The following is a 12,943-nucleotide window of genomic DNA, read 5'->3' as shown; positions in this document are numbered from 1 at the left end:
CCATTGAGGGAAAGCGGATTCGAACTAACATGAGTGTTTTGTTTACTGATTGAATTTGCGTTAGAAAGTTAAGTTTATCTAAACTTGCAAAATTAGATAAATCCTATTTCTTTGCTAGAAAATTAGGTTAATTTAATAGTAGATAGGTTAATTAGTCAAAACCGTTCCCTGTGATCGACACCCGACTTGCCCGACTATTTCTATAATTTTGACTAGGTACACTGCCTAGGTGCAATATAGTTAGTTAAGTTAGTTAGGTTATAAATATAAAATTAGGTGTAGCTAATTGCACGCATCAAGTTTTTGGCGCCGTTGCCGGGGAACAACTTATTTGATTGTTTATTTATTTGCTTTAGATTGATCGATCCTTTTTGTGGGGTAAAACCTGCAAAAAGTTACTTTTTCAGTTTAGGTTTTTGTTTCAGTACCAGATTCACGATGTGAGCCTTAAGCTCACGACGTGAATTCAGTAGTTTTTCGTTTTTCTTTTCTGTTAGTTTTTCTGCGACAACACGAGGTGGTGACCTTTACCACGTCGTGGTGGCCAGTCAGTAGGCAATTTTTATTTAGTTTTTGTTAAGTTTTACGTTTTTATTTTGTTTATTTTGCAGGAGTTCATGACCAGAGGTTCCAACACACCTTTGGTACCACCACTTGAAGATTCAGAGTCAGCCCTTCACAAAAAGAAGGATAAGAACGTGAAAGAAGATCAAACACCAAAGAAGACACCCTTACAAGAGTTCAAGTCAGTGTTCTCAAAGAAGTCGGGGAAGAAAACGGGAGAATCAAGCTCATCTTCAAAGGACAAGAGCAAGATAGAAAGTTTGGATCCAATACCTAACCCAAACGAATCTGAATACGAGTCCGAGAACGAGTTTGGACTATATACGAGCGAACCCGAAGACGAGCCAAGCAACGAAATGGCGAACATTGAAGAAATGTCAATGGGAGCTTACAAGAAGCGTATTCGAGAAGATGTTGGTCCGGGATTAGTACAACCCACGATTTCTGCCACTGCCACATTCGAGTTGAAGGGACACATCCTTAATGCACTAAAGGATATTCCGTTTTATGGAAAGGATCATGAGGATGCTTTCAAACATCTAGATGAGGTCAATGACATTGCTGACTATTTCAATGTCCCAAATGTTAATAGAGATACGGTCTTGATGAGGATGCTACCAGTTACTTTCAAAGGAGCTGCAAAAGACTGGTTGAAAGCACTTCCACTTGGTACAATCACTACTTGGGCTCAAATGCGTGAGCAGTTTCTAGACCAATTTTGCCCACCATCCAAGATAGCTAAACTCAAGAAGGCAATAGCCAACTTTGAGCAATAACCGGGGGAGTCACTATACGAGGCATGGGAGCGTTACAAAAGATTGTTAAGGAATTATCCTCAACATGACCTTAATATCCAACAAGAGATGTCTATTTTCTATGATGGGGTCAATGTCAACACTAGGCAGCTCCTTGATTCACAAGGCCCTCTCACGAAGAAGAATCTTAACCAGATTAAGGTGCTAATTGAAGAGTTCGCGAAGCATTCTCGTGAGTACCACAACCCAAGACACGATGGAGTAAACGGTAGTGGAGGTGCGCATTCTGAAGAGATGGCTGCTATGATGGCGATGTTGAATAATATGGACCGGAGATTGACCCAAATGGACCAATCAATTCATGCAATAAGAGTTGGTTGTGAGAAATGCAATGGTCCACACTTGACTAGAGATTGCCATTTGGATGAGTATGGGAACAAGAAGGATCAAGTATGCTACTTTGGTGAATGAGAGATTATCCCCCCAATTTCCCGAAAAGAAGACTCATTCCCATGTAATGATGATTGATACTGAAGAAGAAGCCATCTCTGAGTTCTTAGAAGCACTAGAAGTGGAACCAAAGCCATCCGGACCAAAGCCAAAGAAGTCGAAGATTGAAATCGAAGAAGTTGCTGAAGTACCAGACTCACGACGTGAGCCCGATATGCTCACGTCGTGGGCTCAGTCTGAACATAAAATTCCTGTAACTATTCCGACTTATCAACCGCCTTTACCATTCCCGTATCGAGCTAATCTCAGCCCACTGGAAAGGGAACATCTGGAGTTTATCAAGCAAGTAAAGGGTATTCCTACAAATACTCCTTTTATTGAGTCACTATCTAAAATTCCAGAGTATGCTAAGTTCCTTCAAGACGTTATAGACACTCGTCAGCAATTAAAGAAGAACTCCAAAGTTATTCTTAGTGAACAAAGCTCAAGAGTTGTATTAGGGGAAATACCTAAGAAGATAGGAGATCTTGGATGCCTCACTCTTCCATGTGAGTTTGGAAAAAATTTGAAGACTTATGCTTTAGCCGATTCTGGGGCTAGCATAAATTTGATGCCATATTCATTCTATCAAAAGCTGAATATTCAGAAAATGAAGGCTACAAAGATGACCATCCACATGGCCAATCGTTCAGTGACTCATCCAAGGGGGATTATAGAAGACATCTTGGTTAAAATTGGGAATTTCGTTTTCCCAATTGATTTTGTGGTTATGGATATGAAGGAGGATGCTAATGTCCCAATTATTCTTGGTCGCCCTCTACTTAATACTGCTAGAGCTTTAGTAGATGTTCGTGAATCCAAGCTTACTTTGAGGGTTGGTGATGATGAGGAAACTTTTGGAGTACAAGATGGATTTCAAGGAGATAATGTTCAAGGAGAGGTGTTCAATATTAATGAACATAATGAACTTGAAGAATTAGAAAAGCTCATGGAGGAAGAAATCAAGACAATTCATCAAGTCAAACGCACCAAACTGAGAGCATCCGTCCCGTTCTTCGTTGAAGTCATTACCTACACGAAACCAACGACTTCGATGAGTGAGGAAAGCGATGATTTGTCAAGTGATGAAGACGAGGCTACTTCCAAGGAGATGAGTCCAGTGGTGAAGGAAGAAAAGATTCCTATGGAGCTTAATAAGAGTGATGAAAAATTAGAGACTAAAGGGATCAAACGCAAGCTCGATGTAGATGAAGTAAAAGCTAAAAAAGAGAATTCAAAGAAGGCGTACATTAGACGAGTTCAAGCGTACAAGAGACGCTGGAAAGAGCAGAAAATCCAGGTGGTGATGGACTCCTCTATCAGCTCAACGTAAGAAGCACGGAGTCCAGCTCACGACTCCATCAAAAAGAAGCGCTTCTCGGGAGGCAACCCGAGTTTGGTTTGGATTTTCTTTTCTTTTTCTTTTAGTTTTTGCATTTTTTTTAAGGAAAATCGATCATATCATCTACAACATTTTATGCATAATAGAACACTTAGTGTGGGATCACTAAAATTAAGTGGTAATAGTTTAAGAATTATAGTTAATGAAATATGGGATTTATTAGTAAATTATGTGCCAGACAGTACTCACGACGTGAATCCTTTAGGATTCACGACGTGAGTTAAGGAAAACTTACGGGCATCTGTTAGTTAGTCCAATACATGCTCTAGCCCATTTATTATTAAATTGAATGGACGAATTTCTCAGCCCACATTAATTCACGACGTGAATCTTAGGAATTCACGACGTGAATTTTGAAATGTCACGAGACCAAAAATGAGAAACAGATTCCTTTGACCAGCCACTTTGTTTATTCCCCACGAAGTGAGGCTGTCTTCTGGTCCCCCCATCTTCCCGATTTCGGCCAAATCCAACTTCTACTCTCTTTTTGCTTACGTAATCAACGATTTAAGATAAAGATTTCTTAGTTTTCATGGATAATTTTGCTTTAATAGTTGCATTTAGGGCTAGGGTTTGGTATTTAGTACATTGTTTATATGTGCCCTAAAATTCGTGATATAGCACTCTAATTAATATCAACCTTAGAATTCCTACAAGAAAGCCATCGAAAAGAAACCTCGACAATATTGTCAAAAATAAATTGTTTCTAATATTTAGAAGGGCAAGAAATAACTGAATTCATGTATGACCAAATCACCCAAAGCATCGTCATGAACACCGATTCCAAAATCAAACGACCTCATCTAGCAACCGAAGATGCATCAATCCAAGCAAGCAAATCTAAAACCTTGAAAAAAAGTAGGAATCAACAAGTCTAACCACATCTCGAACATTCTCCAAATTTAACGGGCCAAAAGACAATTAAAGAATAAGTGCGCGACATCTTCCGGGTCCGACTGACATACATGAAAAAGAGTTGAGTCCAAATCCACACCTCTAGCCACCAAAATCGATCTGAAAGGAATGCTTTTTCATCAAAACTCGCCACAAAAAGATATTAAACTTGATATGAACATGAATATTCCATCTAATACCACCACTTCCCAATGGACGTCTCGAATCATCAAGATGACTCTTGGCGGACTTGACAGAAAACAAGCTAGAAGGATCTAAGCCACAAATCTATTTGTCTGAAACAGAAGTCAACACAACCAGATTCAAAAAATCCATAAGATTAGCAAGTTGTACAGTTTCCACACCACCTCTAATAGGATAACGCCATGAGAAAGTCCAACCTTCCGAAGACCAAAAATCACAAACTCGGCCAACTTGATTTAAGGATAGAGCATACAACCTCTAAAATTGAATCTTAAATGACAAACCCCCACACGACTTATCATACCAAAATCTGTCAATAGACCCATCGCTAACCAATAAAGACATAGAATTTGAATCAAAAACATTCCTATCATGCAATTGATTTACAAAACCCAATTTTTTTTTGCCAAACCCCTCCCCAGCAAGAGGCCGAGAATCCCTCCCCATAGATCCATCATCTTCATGTAAACCTCTAATAACTTTTACCTATAAAAAATTTGATTCATGGAGAAAATACCACTTCCACTTGTACAACAGGGCAAGGTTGAAAGCATCCAAAGTACCAATATCTAGCCCACCTATATCTTTAGAATTTAGAACCACATCCCATTTCACCCAATGAGTCCACCTTTGATCTTCTTCCATATCCCAAAAAATCGAGCTCTACAAGACTCCAACAAATGGAAAATAATAGTTGGTAATCTAAAAATAGAAAAGAAATATGTACCTAAACTGCCCAAGGCGTAAGGCGGCCATCAATCAAGGCTGTTAAGATTGGGATCTTACCCACGATTGTTTTATGTTTTGCAAGATCATAATCATAAGACCGGATCAGGATTGGAAGATCCTACCAAAATGAACGTATATTCAAATTTGTTTGTAAGGTCTTGGGTGTGCAGTATACATTATAATTTGATGTCGATTACGACATCAAGATGGAGTCAACTTTAACTTTTTAACATAAATCATAATTTGTTTTGCTGCAAACCGTAAAAATTAGGAAGAAAACATATTAATTATAAAAAGGGTCAAGATCATTATGATCTAAAACTAAAGGTTTTATATCAGAATACAGAATATCATGAGTGTAACTTCCTATTTTGATATGAAGTGATGAAGGTCTATTAAGATTTTGGAACTTTTAATGCTCAATTTCAAGTTGAATAGAAGAATAATTTAGGCTCGACTATATAATAAAACCATAGAGGTGGGATTGGATTGTATTAAGATATTAAAATACTAGTCGAGATCCTAAGAACCCACTATAGATATTGCTTCAGATAGATCTTAGTGAGGTTGGGATCGTTTTTGGCTTGTAGGATCTTAAAATCGTAAGATCTTAAGATCAAGATTAGGATCTTAACAACCATGTCACCAATAGAAAGCAATTTAATTTTCCAAGAAGATAATATCTTGCGAAATCGATTAATGATGCCATCCTAACTTCTAAACCGAGCCATAGACCCACCCACATGTATCCCAAGATACGAAAAAAGGAAAGAAGCTGCAACAAACCCAATAATAGAAGCTAGAGAAATAACTTATGCATGGTCTACACCAATACCTAGAAGACTATATTTAAAGAGATTAATCTTTAAACCAGAGACCATATAAAAACATTCGAAGAATAGTGATATTGCCATATTTATACATGTTTTTAGCCAATATTTATTTACATTTTTATTAATATTTTGGTTATTTGCATTGAATAATGGTACTTATGAGGATAAATTGTTCTTTGCAGCCAAGTCGAAGCATTTTTGAAGGATAGGGACTAAAAACGACAAAACATGGAACTTTGGAGACTTGGAGAATAAAAGAAGAAGAAACCCGCGAAATCAGCTACATTCACGATGTGAACCATAAGTTCACGACGTGACATGAGAATTCTGGAAGATAAGTACGCGCGAAGTAATAATCCTTGCCCGATAAGGATTTCTCCTAATTCACGACGTGAAGCGCAAATTTTAAGATAATTATATAAAATCTTGCTCATTACGAATTGGGAACTTTTTGGCTGCCTAGGAGGGTTCCTGGAGACGAAATTCAGAAGAAGAAGAGTTCTGAAAGAGGGTTTCAACACCTAAGGAGAGGAGGAGAAGTTCATATTAGTTTAAGAATTTGGTACACTTTTATTATGACTTTGAATATGAGCTATTTGTGTTTGTTAGCTAGTATTTCCAGCTAAATCTAGCTGCTTCCGTTAGCTAGATGAAGCTGGAACTCATGGTGTAAAACTTTATCTTTGATTTACTTGTTGGTTAAGACTTTTGTTAGATTGATTGAACCTAGCATGTTTGATTTAGTATTTGATTGCTTTGATTTCTTATTCTGTGTAGTTGATGACCATTAATCTGCATGAATTAGAATACGTGGTAATTTAGTGAATATTAAATTATTAGAGCTAGGATCAAACAAATCTTAGTTAAGCAATTAATTATTGAATTAGGCTGTGCTAGAAAACTCAAATTATGAATATAATTGTGTTTTGTTAATCAATCTTACATAGCTCCAATCCATTAAATAATTGATTCTGTGTTAACTTAAGTGTGAACATACTTTGATCTACATGAATTGGTTGAATATTAGTAAATTTGGAATTGAAATGCTAATACTTTATTAATTGGTAACCAACAGTAATTGTCATAGCTAATTTATAAACCATTGAGGGAAAGTGGATTCGAACTAACAGAAGTGTTTTGTTAATTGATTGAATTCGTGTTAGGAATTAAGTTCATCTAAACTTGAAAAATTAGATAAAACCCCTCTTTGCTAGAAAATTAGGTTAATTTAATAGCAAGTAGATTAATTAGTCAAAACCGTTCCCTGTGATCGACACCCGACTTACCCGGCTATTCTATAATTTGACTAGGTACACTGCCTAGGTGCAATTTAGTTAGTTAAGTTAGTTAGGTTATAAATTTAAAACTAGTAGGTACTTTTGTGCACATCAAGTGACGAGGACGAGGTTACTTCCGAGGAAAAGAGTTTAGCTATGGATGAAAATATGGTTCTCGTAGAGCTGAAGAATAAGGAAAAAGTGGAGAATAAATTTCAGGAGAATAAAGGGATTAAACGAAAGCTCGAATTAAATAAGGTGAAAGTTAAAAAAGAGAAATCTAAAAAGGTGTATATTCGACGAGTTCAAGCATACAAAAGGAGATGGAAGGAGCAAAAGATTCAAATGGTGATGGACACTCCGGAAAACTCAACGTGAGGCGGCATGGAGTCCGGCTCATGACTCCAACAAAAAGAAGCGCTTATCGGGAGGCAACCCGATGTTTTTTTAGAGTTTGCATTTTCTTTTCTTATTTGATTTAGTTTTAGTTTTATTTTTCGTGTTAGTCTTATTTCATCTTAACCGAATGATGATACGTTTCTCTAGTTCTTGATCTTATTTTGTACTGTTTAACGAAAGTGAAGCAGTGAAGGAGCTTAATTTGAAGAAACCGTGCGATTTTTGAAGATCATAATTGAAGAACAAGTTTTTGGATAAGTGTGGGGTTCCCACATAATGAAGAGAAAAGAATTTTGAACCTTATTTACTGAAAACAAGAGTGGGAATGGTCTTACAAATTACAAGGAGTCGATGCCCACCTGTTTCAATTTTAGAAGATTCTCTGAGAAGACACCACGACGTGGACATCATCAACACGTCGTAGCAAAAAATTTAATCCCTACTGAATCTGACTACACCACGACGTGACATCCTTAAACCACGTCGTGGCGATATTATTTTGCTCGACCTTGATGACCATTTTCTCAACACCACGATGTGGTGTTGCTTCCCCACGTCGTGGCAGCGATTCAACGCATTTTTCAAGAATGGTTATTTGATTTCATTCGATCCGGTACATTTGCATTCACAAGAAGAAGGTCCAGAAGCACTGTTTTCATCAATTATACAATATGTTCAAGTTTTCCACACTTTCGTAGTCAATCTCGCCACTACTACCCCAGGGGAGTTTGTTCCTTTTTTCTCATTTTTATTGCTTTATATTATTTTTTGCATACAATGAGGGCATTGTATGTAATAAGTGTGGGGTAGGGGTCGAAAAAGCAAATTGCTAGAAAATTTAAAAAATTTAAAAATTTAGAAATAAATTTAGAAATAGATTTGAAATAATAGTCTAAAAATTGAATCTAGTAATAGTTTTAACTTAAGTTGCTAGTGTTATATGGGATGATCTAATGCGAGCTGAAATGTTTAGCCGAGCCAATACATGTTATAGTGTATTTGTGGCTTCCCATTCCTAGTGAAAAGCCATGAGATATGAAAGGTAATCTGGTAGTTTATATGGCACAATATGTTTTGCAGCCTAAACCTGAAATCTATCCATGAGAGCTTATGTAGTCATTGTATTTAGACTAATACCTTAACCAATAAAGGTTGAAGTTAAGCTCCCTTGCTTAAGCATGTAGGACTTGAGCGAAAAAAGTGAGATATATATTAAAAAAAGAGAGAAATTACCAAAAAATTGAAAGAATTTTTGGATCTATCGAAGTATGAAGATCAAAAGATCAAAATTCTGAAGAAATTCAAAAAAGCTGAAGATACCAAAAATCAAACAATAAAGGTGGTGAATTCAAAGAAATCAAAGATCAAATATTCAAAGAACTGAAGAATTCTGAGAGCTCCATTGTGGTATCTAAAGTTGTAGTTTTTCTAGATTATGTATGCTTGGGTAGCTTAACCAAAAATACATTGAGGTTAAGAAAGATTTCTGAGGATTGATTCGGAGGGTTGCAGAAATGAGTGTCGTATAAGCTAAGGGGTGAAGGTTCATAAGGATTGTGAGTATTAAGGATTGAGAAGTTGTTAGGATTTTAGACACAAATATGCGCATTGAGGTCTTGGTATAATGGCTGAGTTCAAAATGGATTGTTCTATATGATGGTGGTGATGAAGGTTTGAATTAAAATTAATTAGTTTTGCTTGAGGGCAAGCAAAAGATAAGTGTGGGGTATTGTGATATGTGCATATCTACACATATATTTTACATCATATCTTAATATTTTATGCTATATTTATGCTTATTATAGAACAAAAGGTACTTATTATGCTTAATATATGTTATGTAGCATAAAGACATTCTCGGGAGCAAAATGGAAGCTGGAAGTAGGAAAATACGAGCTTAGACAAGAAGAAGACACAAGAAGGATGTTGCTAGACAGCTTGAACCCTCGTAAGTATTTTGACCATATCTCATGACTCGTAACTCCGATTGACGTGATTCAAAATGATCTGAAAACAATTTCGGACGAATTTCGTGTTTTGAGAAAAGTCGGATTTCCAACCACCACAACGTGGTGAATGGAATCTTCGCGATTCTTGACGCTGGCTTAATGAATACGGGATAAACACGAGGACCACGACGTGGTGGCCAGATTTTAGGCAAGTATATATATCTGAACATTATGACGAATTGAGAGACTTGGAGGTGACTTTCTTGAGAAGCATTACGAAAAATTACCTCTGGAAAACCCTTAGAAGAGGAGGAAACGATTGGAGCTCAAGATTTGAAGAGATCTAGATGAAAACATCAATTTATTCGATTTGATCATGTTTAGATTTATCTCTATTGAGTTTTTGTGTTTGATTTCTACCATGAGTAGCTGAATTTAGCTACTCCTGTTTAGCTAGATGAAGCTTCAACTTATGGATTGGTTTAATTAATTATGGATTTGACTTGTTGGTATTGTGCTTGTGTTTGATTGTTAATATCTAGCATGCTAATATTTGGTTGTTTAGTTACTTGAATTCATGTTCTGTGTAGCTTAGTGATTATTAAATTACATGAACTTGACACCTAGTGATTTAGTGAATATTGAATTGCTAGAGCTAGGATCGACCCAATCTTAGATAAGTGATTGAAGTAATTGAATTTAGCTGTGCTGGAGAACATAAATTATGACCATAATTATGTTTTCATAATAAATCTTACATAGCCTATTCATAATCCATAACTGATTATGTGTTTGATTGTGTGTGACAATGCATAGTTTTACATGAATTAGTAAAATATTAGTAAAATTGGACTTAAATTACTAATAATATCATATTAGGTAACCAACTTTGATAATCCATAATTGTTAGCTAACCATAAAGAAGAAGTGGATTCGAACTAAACGGGAGGGTTTTTAGTAATTGATTGAACCTTTATTTAGTAATTAAATTTATCTAGACTTGCAAAATTAGATAAAAACCTTTTTAGTTATTGTTTGATTTTAGATTAATTTAGAGTAATTATTTTAGCTAATTAAATCCGTTCCCCGTGTTCGACCCCAACTTACTTAAACTACACTACAATCCGACTAGGTACATTGCCTAGGTGCATATTAGTTAGTTAAGTTAGTTAGGTTATAAATTTAAAACTAGTAGGTACTTTTGTGCACATCAATTTTTTGACAAAAACTTGATGTGCACAAAAGTACCTACTAGTTTTAAATTTATAACCTAACTAACTTAACTAACTAAATTGCACCTAGGCAGTGTACCTACTCAAATTATAGAATAGTCGGGTAAGTCGGGTGTCGATCACAGGGAACTGTTTTAACTAATTAATCTACTTACTATTAAATTAACCTAATTTTCTAGCAAAGAGGGTTTTATCTATTTTTTCAAGTTTAGATGAACTTAATTCACAAAACGAATTCAATCAATTAACAAAACACTTCTGTTAGTTCGAATCAACTTTCCCTCAATGGTTTATAAATTAGCTATGACAATTACTGTTGGTTACCAATTAATAAAGTATTAGCAATTCAATTCCAAATTTACTAATATTCAATCAATTCATGTAGATCAAAGTATGTTCACACTTACGTTAACACAAAATCAATTATTTAATAGACTGGAGCTATGTAAGATTGATTAGCAAAACACAATTATATTCATAATTTGAGTTTTCTAGCACAGCCTAATTCAATAATTAATTGCTTAACTAAGATTGGTTTGATCCTAGCTCTAATAATTTAATATTCACTAAATTACCAGGTACTCCAATTCATGCAGATTAATGGTCATCAACTACACAGAATAAGTAATCAAAGCAATCAAATACTAAATCAAACATGCTAGGTTCAATCAATCTAACACGAGTCTTAACCAACAAGTAAATGAAAGCTAAAGTTTTACACCATGAGTTCCAGCTTCATCTAGCTAACAGAAGCAGCTAGATTTAGCTAGACATACTAGCTAACAAACACAAATAACTCATATTCAAAGTCATAATAAAAGTGTACCAAATTCTTAAACTAATATGAACTTCTCCTCTCCTTAGGTGTTGAAACCCTCTTTCAGAACTCTTCTTCTTCTGAATTTCGTCTCCAGGAACCCTCCGAGGCAGCCAAAAAGTTCCCAATTCGTAATAAGCAAGAGTTTATATAATTATCTCAAAATTTGCGCTTCACGTCGTGAATAATTCATTCACGTCGTGAATTAGGAGAAATCCTTATCGGGCAAGGATTATTACTTTGCGCGTACTTATCTTCCAGAATTCTCATGTCACGTCGTGAACTTGTGGTTTACGTCGTGAATGTAGCTGATTTCGTAGGTTTCTTCTTCTTTTATTCTCCAAGACTCCAAAGTTCCATGTTTTGTCGTTTTTAGTCCCTATCCTTCAAAAATGCTTCTACTTGGCTGCAAAGAACAATTTATCCTCATAAGTACCATTATTCAATGCAAATAACCAAAATATTAATAAAAATGTAAATAAATATTGGCTAAAAACATGTATAAATATGGCAATATCAAAATACCCCATACTTATACTTTGCTTGCCCTCAAGCAAATCTAATTATTTTTAATTCAAACCTTCATCACCAACATCACATAGAACGATCCGACTCAAGCTCAGCCATTATACCAAGACCTCAACGCATGCATTTGTGTCTAAAGTTTTCCTATGGACCCCCTTGATTCTAAATACTCACAATCCTCATAAACACTCGCCCAATGTTTTTGAACAATGCTCATTTTATGCATCCCTCCGAATCCATACGCATAAAACTTTCTAACCTCAAGCTATTTTTGTAAAGCTACCCAAGCATACATAATCTAGAGAATTACCACTTTAAGATACCACAATATGGAGCTCTTGAATTTTTCACTTTCTTTGATATTTGATCTTCAATTTCTTTGAATTCACCACCTTTTTGTATGATTTTTGGTATCTTCAACTTTTGATTTTTCAGAATTTTTGTTCTTTGATCTTCATACTTTATACTTTGATTTCTCCAGAAATTCTTCAACTTTTCGGTAATTTATCTCTCTCTTTTTTTACATGTACTCACTTTTTTTTTCACTCAAAAACCTACATGCTTAAGCAGGGGCGCTTAACTTCAACCCTTATTGGTTAAGGCATTAGTCTATGTGCAATGACTACATAAGCTTTCCTGGATACATTTCAAGTACAGACTGCTAAACATATTGCATCCCTCAAACTAAGCGAGGTTGTGTTTTTGTCCCATGATTTCACTAGAATAAAGGGGGCCACAAATGCACTATAACGTATATTGGCTCAACTAAACATTTGAGCTCTCATCGGATCATCCCATACAACACTAGCAACTTAAGTTCCAATACTATTACTAGATTAATTATTAGATTACTATTTTAAACCTTTTAAAAATT

The 12,943-nt window shown here is 35.5% G+C and overlaps 1 non-coding gene across 1 annotated transcript; it reads right to left on the bottom strand.

Annotated features, from left to right (window-relative positions):
- Nucleotides 1-1,304: 1,304 nt before the first annotated feature.
- On the bottom strand, nt 1,305-1,411 carry LOC145110265 (small nucleolar RNA R71). Its single transcript, XR_013709647.1, has one exon. It is a non-coding gene; the product is annotated as a small nucleolar RNA R71 (small nucleolar RNA).
- Nucleotides 1,412-12,943: the final 11,532 nt, after the last annotated feature.

The sequence above is a fragment of the Lactuca virosa genome, chromosome 4 (genome assembly GCF_052849685.1).
Source record: "Lactuca virosa cultivar CGN04683 chromosome 4, Lactuca_virosa_CGN04683_v6, whole genome shotgun sequence".
NCBI lineage: Eukaryota > Viridiplantae > Streptophyta > Magnoliopsida > Asterales > Asteraceae > Lactuca > Lactuca virosa.
This window is presented reverse-complemented; position numbering and strand designations above follow the sequence as displayed.